Genomic DNA, 12,592 nt, shown 5'->3' with positions numbered 1-12,592 from the left:
CATATTTCTGGCTCCATCCTGGATGGAGCCAGAAACAGGCTGAGCTAAAAGTGTGACTGTTGTGATTCAGAATCTCCAGGGCCTTTTTCCTCCTCCTGGGAGAGACACATGGCTTGGAATTGAGAGTGGACTTTATTCTTACTTTTCTTTTATATTAATACAATTTCCAAACATGCACAAAAGTAGAGGATAATTTAATGAACATACCCATCACCCACTTCAACAATTCATTTTGCCAACTGCGTTTCATTTATAACTCTCACAGACCTTGCCTTCCCTACCTTCCCCCTGAAGTGTTTTAAAGCAGATCCCAGACATAATACCACTTTATTTATAAATACTGCAGTCTGCTTCTTTATTTTAAAACACAACCATAATGACATTTTCACACTCAACAAAACTTAAAATAATTCCTTAGTATTATTATATATCTAGTCTCTGTACAAATCTCCAATTTTCTCAAAAATGTCTTTTTTAGAGTTGGCCTGCTTGAATGAGGGCCCCAAAGATTTCTACATGACATTAGTTAACATGTTTCTTGTGTCTTGTTTCTTTTTATATTACTTCCTTTCCCTTCTTCCTATTCCCTAGGCCACATATTTGGTGATGGGAAGCAAATGATTTAAACAAAGTAGAACTGACCCCACTCTGAATTGGTGAGGGCGTCTTCAACATGTTGTAACGCGTGCTTAGTGATTAGATCTAGAGGCTTGATTAGAATAAAGCACTCTTGTTTTCGGCAAGAATACATCTTGGGTACCATGGTGTGCTTCCTATTGCATCACGACAAGGAACAAGGGACTCGAAACCCCATTGTGTTACCTTCACAGATACAGTCTGAGCAGTGGGTTCAAGAGCTGTCAGCCTAATCACGCAGTCTAATGTTGTGATTCAACTTCTCACTGAGTGGTGGTCCGTCACCTGTATCTCATTAGGCACTGCCAAGTGGTGCCTTTCTAATGCCATTTCTCCTTCTTTACTTAATAATTAGAATTTTTCTTGGAAGAATTTTGCACTTTCAACTATATGCATACTTGAAATATGTTTCTATGCAACAATGTAGAATTTTTGATTCTTGATTCTTTTCCTTTATGTACCAGTTTTCAAAAATAATGAACTAAAACCTTACAAATTCCAACAATGGTCAAATATCAATGATTCTGTATCTAGATCATTATGAAGCATGAGTTTTTATGGATTTTATATTTTAATCAATTGCAAACTTTTTTTTCCCCCAGTGTTCAGATCAGCTCACCTTGAATGTTGGATACTTCTTCAAGCTGAGTTCCTGGCATAATCCCCATGGCTGTCGCTAGCCCTTTTGATTTCTGTCCACACAAAATGTACTGGGCTTATCTTGAATATTCCTTCCTTAGACTTGGAACATGGCTTCTTTTAGAGGGAAATGGTACTCACAGGCCACATTTGCACGCGTTTGCTAAATGCTACTAGATTATCATTGTATCTACTTGGCCTTTATAGTGAACAGAACTAGAAAATGTGTCTTTGTTTTATAATAACAAGAATAATAAATCAACTCCATAGAAATATTTCAAATTCAAATTTAAGAGAGTTTTTATGTTATTGATTTGTATTTATATCTCTTTTATACTAAAAATCTTTGTTCTTAATTGAATTAACTCAATTGCTTACTTGTTCACTAACATTTATTTGCACAATTAAATATTTTCTCACATGTGTGAATTTCAAAATAACAACATCAATACTATTAATAACTATTATTACTAAAAGTGTTTGAAATTTCTCCATGTGCATTTTATCCTTAGAATATATTATCATAAAATCACTGAATTTTAGGATTGCTGATAATATTTCTTTCCTATGTGGTTAGGTTACTAATCTGAAACACAGTAAAGGTCACTTGCTTCATTAATTTTCAAATTTTAACTTTATTTAGGTTTTGGACTGAGGTGGGGGTGGCAGAAGGCATGCACAACCCCCTCCCTTCTCCCAAAATGACAGTCCTTGTGTCATCAGCAGCCTCTGTCTCTCAGGGGAGTCTCCTGGGCATAGGCACTTGCTTGGGTGCTGGCTAGGAATAGCACTATGCTTCTCATCTTTGCTCTCTCAAGGATGCCCTGGCAGGATCAGGGTGAGGCCCCTTTGTGCAGTCCACTGCTTTCCTATACTGCTTGCAAACAGTCCATCTGTAAACCTACTACAGATTATATTTGAAACTGAATAGTTAGGTCGATCCTAAGTTTACTTTCAAATCCAGGTCATCTGGAAACCTAAACCTTTTTACATAATTGTAAATTTAGCATGTTGTCTGCCTTAGAGTCCACCAACATGCCATCATTCTCCCAAATGTTCTCTAATTTTCCAGCACTTGGACAACTTCAACTGAGGTCAATTTTCAGTTTCTACTCCAGCCTAGACATGCTCTATAGACCAGTTCATAACTCAAAGGACCTCAGTATCCCCCTAATTTTATGCTTTCTGCCTCTTCACTAAGACCAAGTTCATAATATGGTCAATATTGCCCTTGGGTCTCCTCCTTACCGGTGAGGATTGCTCATCTGGGTGGAGATTTGCTGGCCTGGAGCAGGAAGGAGCATGAAAGAAAAAGTGTTCATCTTCCTCCTCCCCTCTCAACTTTCTGTGTAAAAAGCTGAGCTTGTTCTGTTCTGTTGCTCCAAAACAAAGTTATAAACTCAACCAAGTTCCAGGGCTGCAGTTATGTCTCAGTGGCCCATTTGAAGAGGTGGCATTCCTCTTCATCCATACCCGAGGTTCCTTTCAGATTCTTCTCTGGCTACTGCAGTTCACAGATGCCTAAGGACATTTCTGCCTCCATGCTGCTGTTGAGTGGACACTTTGTGGGCACTTGAATTGGCTTTGCAAATGCCTTATCTGTCTGGACGGAAAGGTAGGACATCAAGGGGCTGGGTGCTATACAGAGGTTGCTATAAAAGCCATTTTATTTCCAAAAATTTGGAATCTCTCAAATATATTTGCCAAATATAGAAACTTTGAGTGATAAATAGTTCTTTAAATGTTCAAACTTTGCAAGATTCGTATCACTGGAGAATAACCTTGCTAGCCGAGTAGTCACCAGTTTACACTAAGATTGCTTCACTTGGCCATAAGTAAGAGACATTTATCATTTGTTATCTTTAGACCCTCTCCCTTCTATCTCAACTCTAGAAATATATTTCACCAAAGAGCTGTCCAGGTAAATGGATGATGTTTCTCCCTGTTAAATTTATGGCTCAATTACAATCAATCTTACACTATCAGCTTTCAGTGCCTGTATATAATTAATATAAACAAAGTAGTGAACCATCATTTCTTATGCCACCTTGTTTCATACTGAAAACAAATGAAATCAATGCCTGCTTTATAAATAATTGGCTTCAGCATATGATCTTAGATTGTCCAGGTAGGAATAATGGGAAAGAGAATTATTCCTTTGGGTATAATTTATTCCAGTTTTGTCGGTTTATAAGTGACATTCACCTTGGTTAAGTCAACAGTTCAGATCATTGTTTTCTTTGTACCCCCACCATTCCTGGCATACTAATTGGGTAGGGGGAATCAAACCTGCAGAAATGAGCTTCTAAAGCTTCCTTCCACCTGCAGTTTGGAAACAGGTGAGCTGTGCCATTTCAGGATGTCCAGCACAAAGTGGCTCTCTGATTGTATATAGTTACACGTCACTCATAAACCACTGTGGATGAGCATTTATGTCTTGCCACATATCTATCATGATAGATTGTTAAGGCAAAGCCTTGTTAATGATTTGCCTTTTTTTAAATGATTTGCCTTTTAAACAAAAAAAAAATGCTATGCATTAAACCAATTGAACACATTTCTCTTATTATAACAAGGCCATTCAATTAAAACGAAATGGTTCACACAGAGTGACTTCCTGGCATTTGGATATTTAGAATTCTAGATCCATATGTGCAGCTGTTTACCACTTATGGGCTATGGGATTTTAGGGTCTGAAAAAGATATTGGACCCTAATTTCTCCACTGAAAACTTTATTAAGCATTCTTTTGTTTGGCCAGTTAGACATCTGTGTTTCCAGATTACTGTATTAGGCATTTTAAAATCCTAGCGACACATTTAGCTGCTTTGAAGACATTTCAATATGTGCCCAAAGGATTATCACAGATCTATAGAGGGTATTATTATGTATATCAATTTGCTTGCCCTGCAAAAGACTGAGCCTTACAACAAATCTTTATAAAAAAAACAGCAGAATTTGTGTGTTTTGGCAATGGTGTGGATTGTTTGATAATAGGTGTCACCTTGGCACTTTACTCTGAGAGTTCTCAAAATGTATTTCCTCCTGAATTTAAATTGCTGCTATATGCAGTGTGACTATATTTATGCTGCTTTAAAGAACAGCAGAGTATTTAATGGAATAAAATTAAACAATTTAGAGTTAACTTAAATATATAAAAATGAAAGTCAAATGAAAATCCAGCATCAAATTGTAACACATACAATAATGTATTCACTTCCTTGATCTGAAAAGCATCTATATGAATTTAGAAAACAGTGCGCATCTTAGTTCAGAAAGTTTGGGTGAAAAGCATGAACAAGTAGTTTAAATGCAGATAGGCAATAAACACGTGAAACATGTCAGCCCTGTTGGAAACCAGGAAAAGGCTGATTCGACAATGAGGATCAGTTGTTATCTTCTGAGATCTCACCATGGGGGGCAGTGTGGGGATTCACACCAGATTCAGTCACACACACACACACACACACACACACACACACACCCGCCAACCCCAGAGCGTGATTTCTCAGCCTGTGGTTAGGGCTCTACACAGTGAACGGACGTTTCCTCAATCCATTAATTAAACAAGATCACAGAGTGTATGTATGTAAAGTGTTCTTATATCACAATGTTTCTGAGAGGAGAAATAAAAGGAAACCAAATCTGTCGTGATGGGACACTGGTTAGAAAAATGAGGGTACAGTCATCTAACAGCACTGCCATCATGTCAGATAACTTCACAGTAAACCCCTTTGTGTAGACATCTCCATTCCAAGCATTTTCACCGCAAATATTTTTGCCACGAAACTGGTTTTATTTCTGCACTGGTGTAGTACTACCATTTTTATATGATATAAATCTTAGCCCTTATAATGGTCTATACAGTGGTGCAGATTTTTGAACCCAAATTTCCCACTAACCTTTGAAATATCCAGCAACAGATATGTGAATGCCAAGAATGAACAGCAGTATAAAAGACTTTCACAGCACAGTCTAAAGCTCAGTTACAAATAAACATCCTAGTATTTGGAAGCCAAGACCTCCCTTAAGGAAGAAAGAAATTCTACTGAAAGAGAACCCTTATTGTGATGAGCCCTGAGTAATGCATAGAATTGTTGAATCATTATATGGTACACCTGAAACAAACATAACAGCGTATGTAAACTACATGTGAAATAAAATTAAAAACTTAATTAAAAAACAAAAAGTGGGAAAAAAAAGTGGGATGCTGAATGAGAAGAATCAACAAGCATAAAGAAAGAAGAGGGCAGCCTTGGTGGCTCAGCGGTTAGCACCGCCTTCAGCCCAGGGCCTGATCCTGGAGTTCCAGATCAAGTCCCGTGCCTGGCTGCCTGCAAGGAGCCTGTTTCTCCCTCTGCCTGTGTCTCTGCCTCTCTCTCTCTCTCTCCCTCTCTCTGTGTCTCTCTCATGAATAAATAAATAAAATCTTTTTAAAAAATGAAAGAAAGGAAAAGAAAAGAAGTATAAAACTATAATGAAAGCATGTGCTTAGGTACAACCCGCAAAATGAAATCAGTTACTTGAGCAGCATTGCCACAAACCTGCACACATTATAAATGTATTCAAATATCTTGTAATTTGCAATAAAGTCTTGTAAATTTTGTTATTCATTTTTCATGTTTTAAATGAATGGCTCTCTTATTTTTCATGATTTTACCTTTTACAGTAAAATTACCTTACAGCCAATTAGTCATGGGGCAAGAATATTTGCAGCAAAAATGCTGGTAGTGACAGTGCTTTGGGGCAAAGATGCTTTTGGTGAGAGAACCTAGTGCCATCTAACAGGGTGATAGCTACTAAAATGAACTTACAGAAATTTATTTATTGACATGAAAAGAGGTTGATAGCATATTTTACAGGGAAAAATAAGTTCTAAAATAGCTCTTCAGTACAAACTATTTTTAAATAAATTGTAACATCAAAAATATTAAAAAGCCTGAACACGCATATAGCATGTCAGGGGCAGGCTGAAGGATGGGCTTCTTTTGTTCCATTTGTCTTACTGGTTCTCTCTCTCTCTCTCTCTGTTTCCTTTCTTTAGTAAACAAATAGAACTTTTGCAATAAAAAAAATGAAAGTTGCAGATTTTAAAAGTAGAATGTATGCATCCAAATAAGCATTATCTCTTATTGTCACCTTGGGAAACTATTAAAATCTAATTATTTGGTATAAAACTACTTTGTGCCTCTTCAATAGATTCCTGTTCTGTACTGAAAAAGGATCAGCTTTCATCTATCTTGCTAAGATGGTATCTTAGTATACTTATTTCTGTGTTTTCTTATAAGAAGACCTCACCCCTGGAGTAACCTGTGTACATATCTGTCCTTAAAGATGCAAAGATTTTAAAACATCTGTGTAAGTTGAAATGATGAAAGCCTCAGTAAGATTCCTTTTAAGAAGATCTGCATAGATTTTCAACATCAGATATTGTTTTTCTCATAAATGTAAGTAAGTGTACAACTCTTATGATTTTTTAAAATAAACATGTTAAGAAAGAGCCCTAGGGTATGGGATGTTGAACCAAGGTTCAAAACCAATTACAAATAAATTGAAAGGAAGAGGTTTATTATTCACATGTCTTAATGCAAGTATACACTGTTTATATGGGGGCCACACTGGGAGGTCAAGGCAGGGAAAGGCAGACCCTGGGGTGTATGCTTTTACTAGGGTCCAAAAGTGGAATGTTTTGGGGTTTCTGGGCCATATTGATGAAAACCCCAAAAGAATGGGATTTGATAAGCCCCAGGAGGTCTTATCTAAGGGGCAACCAGAGGGAAGGTCCTGGAAGGCAGGGGAAACTTGGACACAGAACCGCTAAAGAAGTCCTATTGGGAACTTACCTTTACTTGTGACTGAGGCTGTTGTCTAGGATACGAGCTTGCACGAGGGGCTAGTGTCACTGTCACATCCCTACAGTTCCCCAGACCACACAGTATGGATGCCAAGGCAGCAACACCATGGAGGAGCCGAGCTAAACTGACCACAACTGATACATTTTGAAGAATGCTGCTCATTGTTTAAATTTTTAAAAATGAATCATAGAGATTGTGTGTGTGTGGCAGGGGGAGGGATAGTGATGTTGCAGAACCCAGCTTCCCTGTTTCCTCACAGACATGAAGAATTAAACAGCCAGCTATGGACCAAAACAGTTCTGGAAGACCTCTAGGGTCCACTTTGGGAGTTTTAGCAACACCACAGAACAAATTACTGAGAATCATTGCGCAAGAATAAAAGGAAGACAACTTCATGTTTTGCCTACATCATCTCATCCCACAGCCTGGCATTGTTCAGCACCAGGGAGAAACTTCCCAGCTAGAAAGAGTCCCTCTCAACAGGATAAGAAGAGCAGGGTGAGCCATGAACTTGTCTAGCCTCTCAGGCGCTGTGTGAAGGTCTCCCTTTTGGTTTTACCTCACTTGGAATGCAAAGTGGGGATATATTGAGTTGCCTAGGAGAAAGGAAGAAAAGCAGAGCCTATTATTAGCAGACATGCAGTGGGAGCAATTGTGGTTTATAGAGACCTGTTCTGCAGACAGACTCAGCAGATTTTGTCACTGACACGGAGCCAATGGTCAGCACAGCCACTATAGATGCCCTGTAGATCTCACTAGCTTTTGCCCTGCAGATATTCACATTTGCTGACACCAGACACCTGAGCGCTTCCCCACTTCCTGCTCCCTCCATCCCTGCTGGATCTTGCGACCTTCAGCAGTAGCTGTCCAAGTCCTCTGTGGTGGTGCAAGTATAGGCCCTCCCCACCCTCACCAGAGCCTGTGAGCAACACTTACAGCCTATTTGGGCTTTTGCAGCTGCATGAGAGTAAGACACCAGTGTAGCCCGAGCAGCTGGTCACCACCAATGTGCCTCTGCTTGGACTAGACTCTACGGCTGTGTACTGGTACTCGGACAGCTTAACATCCGTCATTGGCTCTAATGGGGTGCACAAGCATGAGAGACCAATGTGCAGCTGCTGGAGAGCATGCTGACAGCCAGGGCCCCTGCTACTGCTAGTGAGCCCCAATTAGGCCCTGTCTTCTGTCACTGGCCACCACTGTGCCCATCTATATCTAGCTCCTCTAGATGTGCACCTGCATGCCCCAACCCCACAGCGTCACTGGCTTCCACTGCAGTGTGCATGCCTGGATGGGAAGTGTACAGCCATACAACAGCATACCAACAGCCAGAGCCCTACCAGCTGTTCATAGGCTTGGTCACACACGGCCTGCTGTCATTGGCTGGCACCACTGTGTCAACCTATACTTCATGCTTCCAGCTATTCACCTGTATACCCCACACTTGACCCTCATCACCAGCTCCAGTGCCATGTGCAGGTCCAGGGGAAGAGCATGCAGTCATGGGAGAACACATCAATACCCAGGGCCCTATACTACCCAGGAGACTATAGCTGGCCCAGAAGCCATCACTATAAGGATGTCTGCAACTGGACTCTGCCATTACATAGGCACCTGCAGCAGGTCCCTACAGCAAAGTGTGTGCATACAGCTAGCTCTGACCACTGCATACCCTGGTCTCTAACAGCTGACTTGTAGGTCCTGCTTACGACCCCAAAAGCCCATGCAGCCACCCTAGACTTCCCACAGCACTCACCAAGAATTACACAGTTGTTGATACAATAGACCCCAGTGGCCTGAGCGGAAGAGATATCATGCCCCCCGCACACCTACTGACACCACATGCCCCCACACTTGGCACCCCATGACACTAAACCTAGGGTTACAGCATGATCCAGCATGCCCTTACTCACAGGTGAAAGGCTTCTTTTTACTTAAATCAGTCCACAAAGTCTGAAGAGACTACTTCTTCAAATGTACAGAAACATATGCAAAGCAATAGGTATCACAGAGAATCAGGGAAGCATGTATCCACCAAGGAAATAGAGCAAACTTCTAGTAATTTGTCTCAAAGAAATGGAGTTCCAGTATTCCCTCACAAAGAACTTAAAGTGTTCTTCAGATGCTCAGGGATCTACCAGAGAACACATATGATTTAACAACATGACAAAAGAAGACAAAAATGAGAAGTTTAACAAAGATACAGACAACATTAAGAAAAAAACAAACAATATTGGAGCTGAAGAATACAATGGCTGAAATGAAGAACTCAATAGCTTCAACAGCAGACATGAACAAGCAGAGAGAGAATCAATTAGATGAAAGATTAATTGAAATTATACAATCAGAGGGGCAAAAAGAATGAAAAAAGAATAAAGAAAGTCTATGGGAATTATGAGACACAGTAAAAGAAATAATGTATGCATCATTGGAGCCCCAGAAAGAGAAGAGAGGAGGAAAGTTGGTAGAAAGCTTATTTAAAAAAATAATAATTAAAAACTTCCCAAATGTGGGGAGAAATTTGGATATCAAAGCTCATGAAGCTAATAGGTCATCCCAAAATATCAATCCAGAATGATATTCTCTAAGAACATTATCAAAAATTGTCTAAAACCAAAGGCAAAGAAAAATTTTTTTTAAAGCAGCAAGAGAGAGCAGCCTGATTGGCTCAGCGGTTTAGCACTGCCTTCAGCCTAGGGTGTCATCTTGGAGACCCAGGATCAAGTCCCATGTCAGATTCCCTGAGCCTGCTTTCTCCCTCTGCCTGTGCTTCTCTCTCTCTCTCTCTCTCTGTGTCTCTCATGAATAAATAAATAGAATCTTTAAAAAAAAAAAAAACAGCAGCAAGAGAATAAAAAATCTCATATAAGAGAAAACCCAAAAGAATATTTGCAGATTTCTCAGCAGAAACCTTGCAGACCAGGAGAGAATAAAATGATGTCTTCAAAATGATAAAAAAAGAAACTGCCAACCAAGAATACTCAGCAAAATTGGTCTTCATAATATGATATTAATGTGATGCAAATGTGATGTAAAGGCTTTCCCTAATAAAATATGAGGGAATTCATCACAAACCTAAAATGTCTTACAAGAAATAATGAAAAGAGTTCTTCAAGTTGAAACAAAAGGATACTAGTTAGATGAAAACACATGAAAATATACAATACAATAGTAAAGGTAAGGATATAATCATAATCAGAATACACTAACACTAATTTTACAGTGTGTTAACTTCTTAACTCTATATAATGGTTAAAGACAAAATAGTAAAAATAGCTCTAGCTTCAACAATTTCTTGAAACATTCACAGCATAAAAAGATGTAAAATGGTTACACAAAAACATAAGAGGTGGAGAGAGAAAAAGGAGAAAGGTTTTATGTGAGATCAAAGTTACATTTATCCATCCACAAGCCAAAATCTACAAGATACACAAAAAGATAAACAGAAGAGAATCAAAACATACCAATGCAAAAAAATCATCAATTTATAAGAGAAAGCAGCAAGAAAGGAATAAAAGAAAAATGGAACTGTAAAACTGTCAGAAAACAATAAGTAAGATATCATTAGTAAGTCTTTAACATCAATAATTAAATAATAAATGGATCAATTTTCTAAGTATTATTATTATTTTTGAAAGATTTTGTTTATTTATTTGAGAGAGAGTGAGCACAAATAGGCAGGTGAGCAGAGGAGCAGAGGGAAGGGTGAAGAAGACTCCACACTGAGCAGGGAACCCAATGCAGGGCTCAATCCCAGGACCCTGAGATCATGACCTAAGCTTAAGGCAAAGGCTTAACCAACTGAGCCACACAGGTGCCCCTCAATTTTCTGATTAAAAACCATAGAGTGCACAAAAAAACAAAACCATAAGACCTAACTATATCCTGCCTATCAGACTCACTTCAGCTTTAAGGGCACAGTCTCAAAGTGAAAGGATGGCAAAAGGTATTCTGTGCAAGTAAAAGGCAAAAGAGAGCAGGCATAGCTTCTATATTTGTATCATATAAAATAGACTCTACAACAAAATAATAATAAGAGACAATGATGGCCATTATTTAATAATAAGGTGGTCAGTTTTTCAGGAAGCTATAACAATATATACGCATCTAACATCAGAGCATCTAACTATATTGGGCAAATACTAGCAGATCTAAAGGGACGAATACACAACAATAAAATAATAGCAGGGGACTTCAACATCCAACCTTCAACAACTGATAGATAATCCATACAGACAATTGGCAGGGATACATTAAACTTGAGCCGTATTTTAAACCAAATAAAACCAACAGACATTTGCAGAACATTCTCTTCAACAGCAGCAGAATACAGATTCTTTACAATACATTCTCCAGGATACATCACATAACAGCTCAGAAAACAAGCCTTAACAAGTTTAAGAATGTCGAATCCCTATTAGGTACTTATTTCTGACCACAGTGGTATGAAGCTAGAAGTTAATAACAGATGGGAAATACACAAAAAAGTGGCAGCTAAATAACATGGTCCTGAATAATGGGTCAAAGAAAAATCCAAAGGGAAACCAAGAAACAAATGAAAATGGAGGCACAACATATCAAAATCTATATATGCCACATAAGTAGTTCTAAGAGAGACATTTATAGCGATAAATGCCTATATTAAGAAATAAGGAAAAAAAAAGAAATAAGGAAGACCTAAATAAACCACCTCAAAAACCTTAAAAAAAGAGGGAGAGAGCCAACTAAAGACTAGACTTAGCTAATGGAAGGAAATAGCAAGGTCAGAGCAGGAATAAATGAAACAGAGGTCAAGAAAGCAATATAAAATATCAATAAAACTAAGAACTAGAATTTTGAAAAAAATAAACAAAATTGACAAGTCTTTAGTGAGACTAGTTCAGAAAAAAGAGAGAAGACTCAATAAAATAAAATCAAAATGAAACAGGAGTTATTATAACTAATACCACATATATATAAAGAATTTTGAGACGTTACAATTATATATCAACAGACTGGATAACCTAAGGAGGAAAATGGATAGATTTATATGAACATACAACCTAAAGAGTTTGAATCAGGAAGAAATAGAAGACCTGAACAGACCCATAAAAAATAATGAGATTGAATCAATAATCAAAATCCTCCCAACAATGAAAAGTCCAGGACCAGAAAGTTTCATTGGTGAATTCTACTAGACATTTAAAGAATTAACACCAATTCTTCTTAAACCCTTCCAAAAATATGAAGAGGAAAGAACACTCTCAAACTCACTTTATAAAGACAGCATTGCCATGATATCAAAACCAGATTAGAACACTACACGTAAAGAAAATCATAGACCAATATCCCTAATAAATACAGATGCAAAAATTCTCCACAAAATATGGGAAAACCAAATTCAATAGCACATTAAAAGATTCATATACCATGATTAGGTGGAATTTAACCCTGGTATGCAAATATGTTTCAACATATGCAAAT

General features: G+C 38.2%; 1 pseudogene; it reads right to left on the bottom strand.

Annotated features, from left to right (window-relative positions):
* The window catches only part of LOC121491741, a 54,442-nt pseudogene extending 46,240 nt beyond the window's left edge, over positions 1-8,202 (bottom strand).
* Positions 8,203-12,592: the final 4,390 nt, after the last annotated feature.

The sequence above is a fragment of the Vulpes lagopus genome, chromosome 5, assembly GCF_018345385.1.
Source record: "Vulpes lagopus strain Blue_001 chromosome 5, ASM1834538v1, whole genome shotgun sequence".
Lineage (NCBI taxonomy): Eukaryota > Metazoa > Chordata > Mammalia > Carnivora > Canidae > Vulpes > Vulpes lagopus.
The sequence above is the reverse complement of the archived record's forward strand: the minus strand, read 5'-3'. Positions and strand labels throughout refer to the sequence as shown.